The sequence below is a fragment of the Panicum virgatum genome, chromosome 5K (genome assembly GCF_016808335.1).
Source record: "Panicum virgatum strain AP13 chromosome 5K, P.virgatum_v5, whole genome shotgun sequence".
Lineage (NCBI taxonomy): Eukaryota > Viridiplantae > Streptophyta > Magnoliopsida > Poales > Poaceae > Panicum > Panicum virgatum.
Window position 1 is genome coordinate 13,308,839 of NC_053140.1, and position 15,495 is coordinate 13,324,333.

A 15,495-nucleotide genomic window follows, 5' to 3' on the forward strand; every position below is an offset into this window, starting at 1 on the left:
CAAATCATTGAGCCTACCTACCAGGGGGTCCCGGCATCCGCTTTAAGGCTTCATGTAGATCGAGGTCCAGTCTCTATGGTAGGCAGACTCAAAACAACTGAGCCTGTCTCGCAGGGGGTCCGAGGCGTTTGCTTTGAGCCAGACACAAAGGATCGATCTGAGCCAGACACCAAGGATCGATCCTGTATGCGTCAAATAGCTAAGTTGCAGTATCATTACTACCATACAAGCGAGTTTGAATCTCCTCTCTGTAGTTCTTCCTGCTACACAGGGAATAAGACGCTCGTTCGTTTTGCAATCTATGCTACACCTATCCCCAAGGGCGCTTGCTCAACCGCATACGGGGGTCCGGAGTGTCTTCTACGGCTCGGATGGCAGATAGGTCCAAACAACTGAACCTATCTGCCAGGGGGCCAGGGCGCCGGAGTGCTGCATACCGCAAACCAGCAATTGACAAACAGCTAAGTGGAAATTTTCCTATATTTAAAATTTCAACAAGTACAGTACAATGTTTTTTACATAACATGAAAAAACAAAACAAAAGTACAATGTCCAGCTCAGGAGTCTGCAGGCTCCCGCTTGAAGTAGACAGCGACGAAGTCGACGACGTCCTGCACGCCTTCCCGAGCAGCGGCCTCCGTCTCCGCCACTGGACCATCGACCACGGGCGCTAGCGAGATGTCCGGGTCGTGGCTCCGGAGGCAGGTCAGGATGTGCTCCGCCACCATCCGGATCAGCTCGCGGCCCTCGGCTTCAAGCTGGCCAGCAAGGACCGGCTCCAGACGCCGGAGCCTATCCGAAGCAGAGTTTAGCACTGGGAGAGCATCGGCAATCGAAGCTGGCGACTCCGCCACTTGGATTGGGCTCATTCCAAGTTGCACCAGCGCTAAGCTCGCTTCGCTCGCCCAGTCGACGATTCACTGGGCCCCTACGCGTTGGTCCTCCTGCAGCTTCCAGACCGCTTCCTAGACCGCCTCCTGCACCCGGGTGTCCAGCGCTGCCTTGGCCACCTCCACCTCGCGGGACCTCTCCTCGAGCTCGGCCTTCCTCTTCGCCGCCGACTCCTTCAGGGACTTGAGAGCATCGCGCTGGCGCTCAAGCTGGAGCTCCATGTTGGCGGTGAGGGATTCCCGCCTCGCAAGGGACTTCCTATCCTCCTCAAGCTCCAGCTCGGCAACAGCTTGCTTGCTGGCGGCCTCCTGCAGCTGCTCGCGCCATCCTTGCAGGGTCTCAAAGAGCTTGTCGAGCTCCTGCTTGCGGATCTCGAGACCCTGGCTGCGAGTCTCAACCTCGGACTACTGAGCCGCGAGGCGAGTCTCCAGCTCGGACCGCTGAGCTGCGAAGCTGACCACATCCTTGCCAAAAACCTCCTCCCACTGCGCCAGGGCCTTTTCCCGGCTCGCTACCGCAACCTCCCGGTCGAACACCTTTCGAAGATGTGCGCGCCTCCAGGCGGGTGTGCCAGTCACCGAGGCGCTGGCGCTCGCTCTCCAGAGCAGCCCAGTCCCGCCGGAAGGCCGTCTCGGTGGTAGAGGTCGCCTCCTCTATCGACTGCCGGATCCGGACTAACACCTGGGGGAGGGGAGCCGCTTCCTCTTCCGGGGGACCCTACAGGGGCCGCCTGCCGCAGACCTCCTCTAGCTCTTCCTCTGCCGCAGGGTGAGCAGTGGGGGAGGAGACGTCTGGTACAGGCGTCGGGACCTTAGGAGCCAAGGAGCTCACTGTTGCCGCACCTGCTGCCGTTGTGCTCGCCGTTGCCACGCCCGTCGCCGCTGCGCTCGCCGACGCCAAGTCCGGTGACGGCCCAACTGTCGCCGTAGCCGAGGCCTCAGGGGCCACCGCGTTTGGTATGGCTGCGCCTGACACTGGCGCATCTGCCGCCACCGCGTCGGGTGTGCCTGCGCCTGGCACTGGCGCATCCGCCGCCACCGCGTTGGGTGCGGCTGCGCCTGACACTGGCGCATCCGCCGCCGCTGTGTCGGGCGTAGCAGCGCCTGACGTTGGCGCACCCACCGCCGTCGTGTTGGGCGCTACCGGGTTGGCGGAAGCTGCTGCACCCGGGCTCCCCGCACCCGCCGAAGCTCCCACCGTTGCGTCGGGCGTTGCAGCGCTTGCTATTGGCGCACCCGCCGCCGCCGTGTTGGGCGCCATCGGGTTAGCGGAAACCGCTACACCCAGGCTCCCCGCACCGGCCGTCGCACCCGCCGTCGCCACCGAGGCCCCTGTCGCCTGGACCCCCACTGACGAGCCAGCGGCGGTGGAAGAACTGTTTGGGCGAGAAGTCTTGGCAAACAAACAGAAGAAGCTTTCAGCAAAAAGCGGAGCACCGAGAATAAAGGGATTGAATAGAATAACACTAACCCTGAAGCGCTAGGTCTCCAGCGTCCACGGAGGCACAACGACTGCTTCTGCTGCTCCCGTGGCGGCGACGGAGGCACAACCCGAGGCTGCTCCCGTGGCTGCCGCTGCTGCTATTGCCGCCGAGGGGAGGCATCTCTCGGCAGTGGTGGTGGCGACGCGGGCACCCCGGAGGTCCCGCAAGGGCCGGGGGCCCGGGAGCTACCCTGGCCCGCGTCCTCAGCGGTCCTCTGACGCTTCGCGGCGGACTCCATGACTGGGGTCCCGTCGCCCCGGTGCAACCTGCGCCGGCCTGCTTCTCCCGACGACGCGCCGGAGCTGCTCCGGGCCTGGCTGGGACCGCTTGTGGCGGCGCTACCGGCCACAGCCTGCTTGCCCTTGGCAGTGGGGCCGGACCCCGCGGTGCTCGGCACGGCTTGTTCCCCGACACACCAGGGATCCGGAGCCCACGGTTCGGGTCACCGCCAGTCTGGCGCGCCGCCAGCCCAACGTCGTCGAGGGTCGGCAGGGTGGCCAGCACCGCGGTCCTCAGGCGTGAGTCCCCGCAGAGGGGGACGACACCCTGAGGGAGGATCAGATGCTCCGGGAAGAAGATTTCCCCCGTCACTGCCCGCACCAGGACCTCCAGGGCTTCCTGGGTCAGGACGCTCCCCTCTCCACAGTGGGTCCTGCTGCAGTCGTTGAGGCCGGTGAAGCTCCAAGCAGGGCGCGGCCGCTGCTTCAGGGGGGCGATCCGGCGCTTCAAGAAGTCTCCGAGCACGTGCAGAGAGGTGAGGCCGCACTCCGCCTGCGACCGGATCTTGCTCAGCACGGAGTCGAAATCCGGCGGCAGGGACGGCTTGGCCCTCCAGGACAGACGGTCGGAGGCAGGCCCCCCGGTCGGCATGACCAGGCGCTCGTTGGCTTCGGTGGCGGCGATCACCCACTCCCGGCGCCACTCCTCCCACTTTCCGCCAATGAGTCCGGGGATGTACGGCGTCCGCAGGTCGCTTCTCGACTGGAAGTAGTACGCCCCCACTTCGTCTTTGCCCTTCCCGGACTTAACCAGGACGAAGAAGTGGCGGAAGAGGACGACGCAGGGCTGCACCCCCACGAACATCTCGCACAGGTGCACGAAGATGGCCGTCAGGAGGATGGAGTGCGGCGTGAGGTGTTGAAGCTGGAGGCCGAAATCTTCCAGCAGCAGTAGAAAGAATGAGGAGATCGGCAGCCCCAAGCCGGTGGAGATGTGCGAGATGAACAGCACAAACTCCCCGGCGAGCAGGTTGCCGAGGGGAAGCGAGCCTGTCCGAATCCCCCAAGCAGTCTCCTGTGCACTCCACCCAAGCAGGCGGCGCACTGTGTTCAGCTCCTCCTCAGTCTGGAAACGGCGGGGACAACCAAGGGATGCCATTTCGCTATGGAGGCGGGGAGCAATCTACGCAGGGAAGCAAGGTGTGAGGAGGCTCGAAGGCAAAGGGGCGCAAAGGTTGGAAGGAAGAAGGCGAATGCTTGAAAGTAACCGCGGTATGCGGTTCGTCCCTTTATGAAGCCTGACCCAACCGGCGCGCCCCGGAACCGTCGCTGGAACCCAAGCGACGCTCACTCCTGGTGTTGATCGCCCTGTCCGTGACTGGGGGGGGCCAGGCCCGCCTGTCAGGGAGGGCTGAGCTGACGTGCGCGCATCAAGCGCTGGCATGACCAAGCTTTTCGGGAACTGCGCCGGTGGTAAATATCCCGTTTACTCCAGCCGCAACAATGCCAAGTATCGCACGCGTGACTAGGTGAACCACTGTGCGTGGGGGCCACTAGTCAGTAAGCCGTTACGATGTGATGAGGCAGAGGAAAACCCGATAGTTGGTCAAAGCTGGACAAGACTCCTGCAGTAAGAGGCTCCAAGTTATACAGAGCCAAATCGCAGTAGTGGCCCCACCTGCGGGTTCGTCACCTCCCCCGAGGTGGGCCCGGGGGCTACTGTCGGTACCCTGTAGCAGGGATACCACTCTTATTGCAGCAAGGCAGGACTCGCGTAGCCATCAGTAGCTACGACATAAGGGGTGGAGCAACCGGGCTCTACAGGTCAGGCTCTTTCCTCACCAGGCCAACGGCCCCGGACCCGCTCCCCACTCTGGGAGAGGTCCGGTGACGCCACGTGTCCCTGAGGTGGGGAAGCTCCGAGCCAACAACCGAGGGCTCGGACCTCCCCGCACCCGCCGGACCTCCCGCGCACGTAGAACCAACATACCGCCGGAGGAGGGTCCGGAATCGCCACGTGACCCGCAGGCGCGGGCGCGAGTCTTCCGCTGGAAGACTCGCCCACCACCACATTCAATGCGGGTGGTTGAGGCGTGTTCTGCCGCCGCGGCACGCGGGGCAGCCTTTGCCAGGTCTCACTGTAGACCGCGTATTACCAAGGTACACAGTGCAGCCGCCTGCGCCGCATCCGCACAGAGCCCGTCTGGCGCATTAATTGGATACGAAGGCACGGCACTTTTCCATCATGCCGCCTACGCCGCAAGCTACACGGCCCGTTCAGCTCCGTGGCAGGTGACGCCGCAATCTACGCCTGGCGCCGTTTCGACAAGACAGCGCCTGGACATGCTGAACGGGGGATTCCAGGAGCAGGCAAGAAATCCAGGAATGAGATCCCCTTCGCCTGCGACGCCATAATGTATGAACTGCAGGTTATTTTATACTACACCGTTTGGGCCCACCTGTCGAGTACCCAACGGCCATGTACGCGCCTCCTTTGAGATATAAAAGGGAGGCGCTCGCTGTATACACAAAAACACACGGAGACGCACACTGGACTCAGCTCTGAGCTTTTCCAGACTCAAGCAATACAACATACAGTGGACGTAGGGTATTACGCTCCGGCGGCCTGAACCACTCTAAACCTGCCGTGTTCATCGAGTTTCTGAGCGAGATCGAACTAGTCCTAGCTAACACCCGAGTACTCACCCTCTGGGCTTAGGCGGGTGCATTCCGCCACCCGGCTGTGGTTTGCCACACCACGACATTGCGAGGTTGGCTACTGTTTAGGTATACCTGGAAACTCTGGATATACGTCCGGATTCTCCGGACTAGGGATCCCGGAAACTCAGGACATTGTGTCCGGAGAATCTGTGGTAAAACCCGGAGTCTCCGGTGGTTGGTTTTTTATTTTTATTATTTCAGCGAAAACTTGCAGGTTGCCTAATAAATCATAGAAAAATGATAAAAATACGAAGTTAGTTTTGTTAGATTGATTACGTCCGTATCTACAAGGGAAAAATGTTTATTCTTGCGAAATGTCCTTTTTGCCCATAGTAGAGTTTAAGTGGTGTTTAGACTCATTTAATTAGTTTCGGCAAATCTGTTAGTCCAAAAATTATGAAACCGAGGCAGTGGTTTAATTTAGGCCTGTGTAGTCCACGATACAAGTTTCCGGCCTAGAAAACATAGTTGAGGTGTTAGTGAATTCTTCATGTGTTGGTTTATTTGGAAATTAAAGAATAGTTTACAATTAAGAAGAATCAGGTTAAATTAAATTAGAGAGCTAAACCAGTGTTATATGACTTAGCTAGGGTTTATTTTTGGCCAGCCGGTCTGACCGGTGCTTGGACCAGTCTGACCGGTATGGGTCCGGAGACTCCGGCCATTTGTCCGGATACTCCGGGTTTGTAGTGGTTTAGCTACTCCGAGTTTATGTCCGAATATTTCGGGTTTGGGAGTCCGGATACTCCGAGAATACGTCCGGATACTCAGAGAATACGTCCGGATACTCCGGATTTTTGGTCTCGAGTCGCACACAGGCCAGACCGATCTGACCGGTATGGTATACCGATCATACCGGTAGTAGTAGGGCCGACAGTCGTAATTATATGAGAATCGTAGCGCTTATTCTCGGTCAATAGTTGCTTCGTGTTTGTAAAATTATATCCGCATTATTTATATGCATGTGCATTAATTAGCATTTCTTATGCATTCGTATAGAACACGTGGTGAGAACGTCGACTACAGATGGATCGTGAAGCTCAGGATCGGTGAAGCATGATTGAGAGGGAAATTCGTGAAGACCCGGCCCAATGGTCGGAAGGGCCCAAGGCTAGAAATAATATTATCACTGACTTAGTGTTATCCTCAGGCAAGCCCCGGTGTACATCCTACTATTTTAAATTATGTCACACATATATGTCTCTAATAATTGTGCATTAGATTTAGAAATTGTTTAAAACCTTAGTTGCATGACCTCTAGGTTTTCCTGGGGCTTATACTAGTATGAGTAGGTCGTTAGCACTGCTATGCTTAATAGGGCTCGTTAGAAGTCGCATGATAATTCTGTCACCCGCGAGATATAGGATGTCTTTATATTATAGTATATGAATCATTATATTCAAGATGGAAGGTATGGGATGGGAGACTTGATGGGGGAAGGTGTAGCCCCATCTGTGTTGATTAAGGACCGTTCCGTTATCGGCTGTGCTGATCGGGGATTGAACTGTACTAGCCGCATGCCGAGAGTAGGAGGTAGTCGAAACTGGTAAGCCGAGTACTGTTTTGCTTCGAAAGTACAGAACTTCTACCTACCCTTTAGGGCGAGTCGAGTGGCCTCAGAGAATTGGGATGCATATGTTTACTTTTGGTGGTCTCTCGTAAGGCTCGGCTGACTATATGTAGGTGGGGCGGTTCTGTAGTTCGAGACAGGGAGGGAAAAGGTTGGTGCATGAGGTCCGACGGGGCTTTTACGTGCCGTGTTGGTTAGGTCCACTTTGCAAGATTAAATCGGATCGATTCGCCGTGTCTCGCGGTTATGAGAGTCTTGATCTCTTGGTCACATCGTAGAAAGGAAATAGGATAAGAATGAGATGAGATGCAATGAGGACTGATATTATTTAATTAATGATTTGCTCACCTTACTTGTGGTAGCTTTGCAAATCCTAGATGGATAGTAAATTTATTGATATAACTGGAAGTTAAAATTGGAAAAATAAGAACTCACTTCTAGTGCTTTTTCTGCAAAAATCAACCACCAGCCAAAAAGCCTTGCATGTCTAGATATGTGGGCTAAGTTATACCCACGGGTCGGGTAAGTCTTGCTGAGTATTAGTTGTTCAGGGTTTATTGTTTACACTATTTTAGGTATAGGAGCTAACTGGGTTTCACATCGGTGGGCTCGATGTGGCGCCTTATCTTCACGTCTCAGTAGTTCACGACTTATTTAGTTTGTTTTGTTTATTCTTTTGTAAAAATACTCTGTAAGTTAGATTCTCTTCTGCTGCTATCTTCTCTTTTAGAAATTTTAAATTTTAAATTGTTTTGTAAAAGTCTTAATATTATTTACTATTTTTGTAAGATTTTATCATGCTGATACCTTCTGCGCTCGCCTTCGTGCGAGACTTCTGGTGTGTTTCGATCGGCCTGTGAGTTGAAAACAACCTGTTAAATTATACTTAATTAAACTAATATGCCTAATGGATTTAAATGATGGCGGTTACGTTTAATTAAGGGTTTTTTGCCCGAGGGACACTACGAAATGGTGCTTTTGTGTGCAACACACTTCACATTTTGATTTAGTCTTGCGGACACCTCAAAAATGTGGCTGTCTGAAACACACCATCCCCATTAAATTAGTCTTTTTCCAGCTTGAGGAGCTAGAGATTGCCTAGTAAAAAGACTAAAATGCCCATGACCATGTATAATACACCAAAACTAGGGACGCAAGGCCACTGGTCATCCTTGCAGTGCAATATATTCACATACATAATAATTTTTTACACCACGTAACATGTCACAAAATAATTAGTATGGAACAAGTGACCATCATGTCACAAAGCTTAATCTTAACATCTCAAATTACATTAATTTAGCATCAAAAGGCTTTACGCGGTTTGCTTGCACACAAAAGCATAATAATCAGAATTGCATAAGATGCTCCAGCGCCATTCTACCATGCACCTCGGCCTCCTCCATTGCAATTTTCTTAGCTCGACTATAGAAGATAACAAGGATTAGGAAAAATTAAAAAATCTGGATATTAGTCAAAAGAAAATGTGTACATATTTACCTCCGAGTTAGTGCTCCAGGACTACAGTTTAGGTCAAATGGGCTTGATGGTGTTGCTGGTGCATGTTGCAACCTAAGTGGTGTACATGGGCTGGGCATTACTTCTGTTATCACTTCCTTCATCTTCTTGGCCTTCTTTCTTTTAGATGTACTTGGACTAGGCCTAGCTGTTGCTTCCTTCTTCTTGGTTTTGTTTCTCTTAGATTTTGGTGGTGCTGGTGGAGCATCTGAGTCATACACAGTCTCATTGCAAGTCTTTTGCATGTGTCCTAACTGACCACATCTCTTGCATCTCTTCCTTTTCTTGGTGCCAACATACTCTGTTTCATCATTTTCACCCCAAGGATCATCTGCAGCCCTTTCCTCAGTGTCATAAGCAAGATAATTAGTAGGTCTTTCCTCGGTGTCATAACCAAGATAATTAGTAGGCCTTTCCTCAGTGTCATATAGCTGACTTGTTTTCATATCAACAATAGTAAGATCAGTAGCTGACTTGTTTTCATGACATGGCTGGTTAATCACGGAAACTACTAGAGGAAGCTTTCTGATGTCCCAGTACATATCAATTGCAGCAAGCAATGATGAGTCAGAATCAATATCCATATACTTGCATGCAACCTTGTCCCAAAAACTCACCGATAAACTTTGGATACTACCTCGCTTTATCTCGAGATCTATATCAGCATAGAAGTCCATCCATGAAATCGTATCCTTATCGCGAACCCAATTTTTATTCCAGGTAACATGATAAACTTGTGTACCATGCTCCTCATAGCCTGGTATGCGAATGGCAAGTATACAGGCTGCGTTACGGTCCATCCTAATGCAGGAAAATGCAAAAAGAAACTAAGACAAATCTAATATCACAGACTAGACCGTCAAAAAAATATAACAGACTAAATCGACCTAATGTAGGAAAATGCAAAAAGAAACTAAGACAAATCTAATATCACAGACTAAATCGAAACAAACAGGTCGTGCAAATCTATATCCCAAATTCACCTTTTTCTTTGAAACCTAGACCTGAAATCAAAGGAGGATGTGCAATAAGAAGGGTAATCTTACCCATCTGGAACCCATGACAGATCCAAATTTTTTGTTGGAGATCCCACACTGTATAGCCCGCCAACTCGACGAGGATTTGGGGATCGATTTGATGGCATCAGATCCTCCAAGATCAGGAGAATCGCTGCAGGTTAGTTGGTGGATTGGGGCGTCGGCATGCTCACCTTGTCCGTCACCTAGTGCGATGCGCAGGAGCAAACCAAAGACGCGGCGAAGCGCGGCAGCAGCCTACGAGCCAGAATGGCGGCGCAGCCCAGGAAATATAGCAAGGGCAGAATCGTCCATTTACAAGGCATGTACTCTGCAAATTCTTTTTTTAATGGGGCTGGTGCTGCAAATTCTTTTTTTAATGGGGCTGGTGTGTAACCAGCTAAACGCTACATTTAGGGTGTTCATCAGACAAAATTGAAGAGTGTAGTATGTTGTACACAAAACTGTATTTTGGGAGTGTCCTCTAGAAAAAAAAAACCCTTTAATTAAGCGTTTTAACTCGACCTGTTTTCACAGAACCCAAGCGCCGAAGCGAGAGCAGAGCGAGGCGAGGCGGCGGAAGCGGCGATGGAGCGGCTGCAGCGGATCTTCGGCGCCTCCGGGATGGGGCAGCCGCCGACGGACTCGCCGCTGCTCGACTCCTCCGAGCAGGTCTACATCTCCTCCCTCGCGCTCCTCAAGATGCTCAAGCACGGTGCGTGGATCTCCTCCCTCCCTCCCCCCAACCTCCCCTGTTGCCTAGGGTTAGGGTTCGTCTCCGCTCCCCCCACCCCCTCTCGGGCCTGACGCGCGGTTCCGGTCGCAGGGAGGGCGGGCGTGCCCATGGAGGTCATGGGCCTCATGCTCGGCGAGCTCGTCGACGTCTTTGCCATGCCGCAGAGCGGGACCGGGGTCAGCGTCGAGGCCGTCGACCACGTCTTCCAGACGAACATGCTTGACATGCTCAAGCAGACCGGCAGGTACGGTACTCCTGATGATTTTCTAAGTGGATTTGCAGTGTATGATTTGATTAAATTAGTCGATAAAATTGGGTAGGACCATGCTCTTGGACTGCACCAAGGTTAAGATATGCGCCTATTTGGATTAATGCGAGGTTGTTTTGCTGGTAGTGCGTAATAATTTTGAAAGTATCACCCGTATTGTAGCTCCTTATAAGGATTATAAGGAGGATAGGAAAATTTTCAGGATAACAATTGGCATGGGCAATATCATTATTCATAGTTATTTGGCAAGTACAAGTTACAAATTTCTTTAGGCAGCAGTAAATCCTCAATACTAAATAGGCCCAGAAGAAAAGATTTTACTTTTTCTTTGATAATAAGGAATGATTTTACTTTGGTTGTTGCTTAGCACAATGGAAATTGATAACTTACTGAGTTCATTTGTTTCTGATGTAAATATAGAGTAGATGATGTATATATCTTGATGTCTTGTTTAACCATGTAATTTTGTTCATTACAAGCTAATCCTAACAGGCTATTTAACAATGATGACGCCTACTCTATGGTTTCAATTATTGATGGACCTTTTGAATAAATGATTCAGAGATAGTTTTAGCGTTGTAGGAGTCAATTTTTTATCTGATCACAATCCTTCAAAATCTTCACACTAGAGCTTCACTAGAGTTAACGGGTTATGAAATATTGCTTCTATGTGCAACTTGAATTCATTTGGCAACCTTCAGCTGTGCGTTTGTTAAGGATTAATTGACTGAAAATTGCAATGGCCTGAATGGATTTAGCCATTATGTTAATGTGTTTCATAATGTTTTTAAAATGTATACCCTGCAGTGATTTTCTTGGTACACATTATTTGTGGTCACATCTTTAGTTTTTTCCCCATAGTGTTAAGATGCATAAATAGATTTATGGAATAATCAGAAAAATACTGTGTAAACATAACAGATCTTTTTGTTCATTCAAAGTTGCTTGCACATATGGGCCTAAGGAAGTTATTTGCTAATAATTTTTGGAAGTTGCCATCAAATCCATGGCATACTTTGTAACTTTAAAATGGAAAGTCTGTTATGTTGTAACCTGCTTGAGTTTTAGAATTATTATAACCAGCTAAATTTCTCGCTGACTTTCTAGATACATCAATTGCACACCTACCTTATTTAATTACGCAAACTGGGGGAGGGTGTTGTGGCACATATAGGTCCAACATTTTATATATCATAAATTTTGAATGACAATGCTCTGCATAAATGCTTTTTTTTTTCTTTGGTCAATTTACTCAATAGTGTTGATTTTATTCCGTTGTTCTGTAGGAAACAATTATGTTGACATTTTTTTTACCTTTTACAGACCAGAAATGGTTGTAGGCTGGTATCACTCACATCCTGGCTTCAGTTGCTGGCTCTCTGGAATTGATATCAATACTCAACAAGTCAACAGGTCTATGCATATGCCACCGTTCTTCTATGCAAAGGGGCGGGGGGTCTTTTCGCTTATACTCTGACAAATGAGATAACGGCTGTACTGCTGTAGTGTGTAGTCCCACTCTACTTTATGCCATTTCATTAAATACTGATAGATTGTGTTCTTTTGCTTCTACTTTCTTATCATATCAATTTCGGTACCTTCATTGCGAAGGTTCCATGTCCCCTTGAAAGTTGTGACTGGACCTTGTTGTCATTAAGTAGCATTCTCTGTGTGCTATGCATGTTTTCTTTAAAGAAAAAACTGGGGCATGGGGTAATATGATCTCAACTCGAGTTTTTCTTCTATTAACTAGTTTTGTACTTTTTGCATACTCTGTTTATATCTTATTCTTTCTCCATGATCTGGAGATAGGACTTCATAGGTAATGATATGATAAGTTTGCATAGAGCTGAACACTTTGCAATTTCACTTGCACCAAACTACTCGGCGCCTAAAATTTTTCCATATAAATGTGCAGAGTTTTGAAGCTTTGAATCCCAGAGCTGTTGCTGTTGTGATAGATCCATCCAGAGTGTGAAGGGGAAGGTGGTTATTGATGCATTCCGCCTCATTAATCCTCAGACCATGATGCTTGGCCAGGAGCCGCGGCAGACGACATCAAATGTTGGACACCTAAATAAGCCATCTATCCAGGTAAATATAAATAATATAGGGTTAATATGAATTTGATTTGTTCCTTTCTTATAAATAATTTGATCATATTTGTGTTTTTTTTCAGGCTCTTATCCATGGGCTGAACAGACACTACTACTCAATTGCAATCAATTACAGGAAAAACGAGCTCGAGGAGAAAATGTTAATGAACTTGCACAAAAAGAAATGGACTGATGGACTAATTTTGAAGAGGTTCGACACACACTCGAAAATCAACGAGCAGACTGTCCAGGTGTGTATAGCAGCTTCCATCAGTTGTATGGGGACAATTTTTCTTCTGTTGGTGCTTGAGACTTGATTATAATTTTTTTGTTTACTTATTATCCACAATGTGTCCTCTCTTGTCCAGGAAATGCTGAACCTAGCCATCAAGTACAAGGCAGTGCAAGAGGAGGATGAGCTGCCACCTGAGAAACTTGCCATAGTGAATGTGGGTCGGCAGGATGCAAAGAAGCATTTGGAAGAGCATATGTCGAATTTGATGTCGTCAAACATAGTTCAGACCCTAGGAACCATGCTTGACACGGTTGTCTTTTAGCCTACGACTATTGTTGTTCCAAACAATCTACACATACCCATTTTATTGAAGCCCCTGGCACATGGAATGAGCTTGACGTCAGATACATTTTGGTTATATGGTTTGTTTATGAATGCATTCTTCTGTAGCTTGCTGTTGTTAAACTTGTTGCTTTTTTTTTCTATCAAAGCATTAGGCTATTCTAATTATGTTTAGGCTGATGTATCATGTACGATGTCACTGTTCCTGGGGGGCTTATACAATGGGATTATAACCTGTGGTGTGGGCTGTGGCAGTTGGCTTGTTCAATTTTGATACTAGGTGAACTGACGCCAAGTTTGTCAGGTTAGCTTATTATTTGCCGACTTTTGAATTTGGATCTTTTGGTTGCAATCTTGAGGGCCACCTGTTCCAAAATGTGGCTTGTGCCACGGCTAGGGGTGGTAATGGGCCATGGCCCTAATGGTCTCTTCACAGCCCAATAAAGCCCTTAAAATTTTTAGTTCAAAAATACATATATTTATAGCCCGATCCTTTTAGGGTCCGATCCTTAGATTTTCTAGTTCAAAATGTTGGGCCCTTTACCACCCCTAGCCACGGCCCACGGAGGACGGCTTTGTGTGGACCCGAAGGCTGGCTCTCTTCTGGTTCTGGCCATCATGGGACCTTTTGGGCCTGATTGGTTCCTGCATGAGGCTGACTGGCTGAGCCAGGCTCCAAGGTGCAGCATCTTCGCCTCTCAAAAAAAAAAAGTGCAGCATCTTCGTGCACTCGTTTGTTTGGTTGCGCAGCTTGGCTCCTATGGTGCAAGTTATGCTTGTTTGGAAGCCTGCATCTCATGTTCAGCCTGGTTCAGATGATGAAAAATAGCAATCAAACCTGGCTCGTGGGATACGGGACCCATCTGCGTTTGTGCAGAGCCTAGCTTAGGCAAGCCTGCTTCAGCGCAGCCAGGATCAATGTTATCCTAAACGCTAAACGGTAAATAGTCGGTCACCTCCCGTTTAGCCCATTATTCAGGCAGGTGTTTAAATGGACAAAACGGCCGTTTAAATGGTCAAAACAACCGACTAAACGGAAACAGTGGACCACTATGTAGCATTTAAACGATGTGTAAACGGGCTACACGATCGTTTAGGCGAACAGTGGCCAGGATACGATGGTGCAAGCTAGGATGGCTCATCCTGAAAACCAATCAGACCCTTTCTGACCTCCGTTTTCCATCACTTACGGCTGGCAGGTCAGGTCTTTCGTCCTCCCCTTCTGATGGACACCAGGTCACAAATGTTGCATGGAAACCTTGAGTTATTTTTTCTAGGTAAAATAGGTGTTTTAGTCCTTCCATTTTGCCCCGTGGGTCCATCCCTAAACTATCAAATCAGCCAATCTATTTCCTCAACATTCGTTTTGGGTCAAACTCGTCCTTGTACTGGTGTAGCTCAGCAAAGTGCTAGAATTTAAAATTAGATTGTCAAATTTGAAATTTCAATACTAGAATTTAAGCTCTAAAATCCATTGGCTCAAGTTACTCCATTGACCGGGGAACTACATGTCCAAGTAAACTATACGGTGACATGTCGGTGGAAAATTGAAGAGGGTAGGAAGGAGGCAATTGTAGAAAGGATATTTTGAATTATTCTCGTGCGAATATAGAGAGCCACATCAGGACAAGGACGAGTTTCATCCGAAAATAAAACTTAAGGGACTAGATTGGCCAATTTAAAAGTTGAGGGACAAACTTGATCCTCGGGATAAAGTTGAGGGACGCAAACGCCTATTTTGCCTTTTTTATATTGAAAATACCAGAAGTGGGTAATTTATAAGCATATTTAGGAGTAGTTTGGGATATTTTATAATGTAGATGTAGGTAATCTAGATGCATATTTAAGAGCTACTTTATGTATTTTTATAATAGCAGAGTGAGTAATTTATGTATAATTCGAAGGATTACTTTAGATCATTTTTTATAATGGCATAAGTGGGTAATTAATATGAAGACTAGGGATCACTTTAGATTGTTTGTCGTAATAGCACTGTGGATAATTTATACATAAGTTTAGGGGGGCAAGTTACAACATTTTCATAATGGTGTGGTGATTATTTTCTTGAGAAGATGAGTAGATTTAATGGCCATTATTATCAATTATGAATAAAGTTTGTCAAATTGATTGTGAGATATTTATGATTTTTATGAGAATTTCATGAGTTTATCTTTTTTTCTAGTACATATTGTGAGGATTGACGTGAAGTTCTTGACAAGTACATATCAAGTCACCCTACTAAGGGTACCTCTGCCCCTCCTTATATACTTCGGAGTACATGGCAAGTGTTCTAGTCGAACTCGCCCTTGTACCAGAGCATAACTCATAAATATATATTTTAGATACTTGAGGAAGACCAACCAGATTCATTCTTTTTTTAATTTAGTACTTAAGCAGGGTT

The 15,495-nt window shown here is 48.5% G+C and overlaps 1 long non-coding RNA gene and 1 pseudogene across 1 annotated transcript; one reads left to right on the forward strand and one right to left on the reverse strand.

Annotated features, from left to right (window-relative positions):
* Window positions 1-8,029: 8,029 nt before the first annotated feature.
* LOC120706464 lies at window positions 8,030-8,598 on the reverse strand. The gene is made up of 2 exons (XR_005688304.1): window positions 8,384-8,598; window positions 8,030-8,308 (listed from the first exon to the last, which is right to left on the reverse strand). It is a non-coding gene; the product is annotated as an uncharacterized LOC120706464 (long non-coding RNA).
* Window positions 8,599-9,936: 1,338 nt separating this feature from the next.
* LOC120706467 lies at window positions 9,937-13,329 on the forward strand (annotated as a pseudogene).
* The last annotated feature ends 2,166 nt before the right edge of the window (window positions 13,330-15,495 follow it).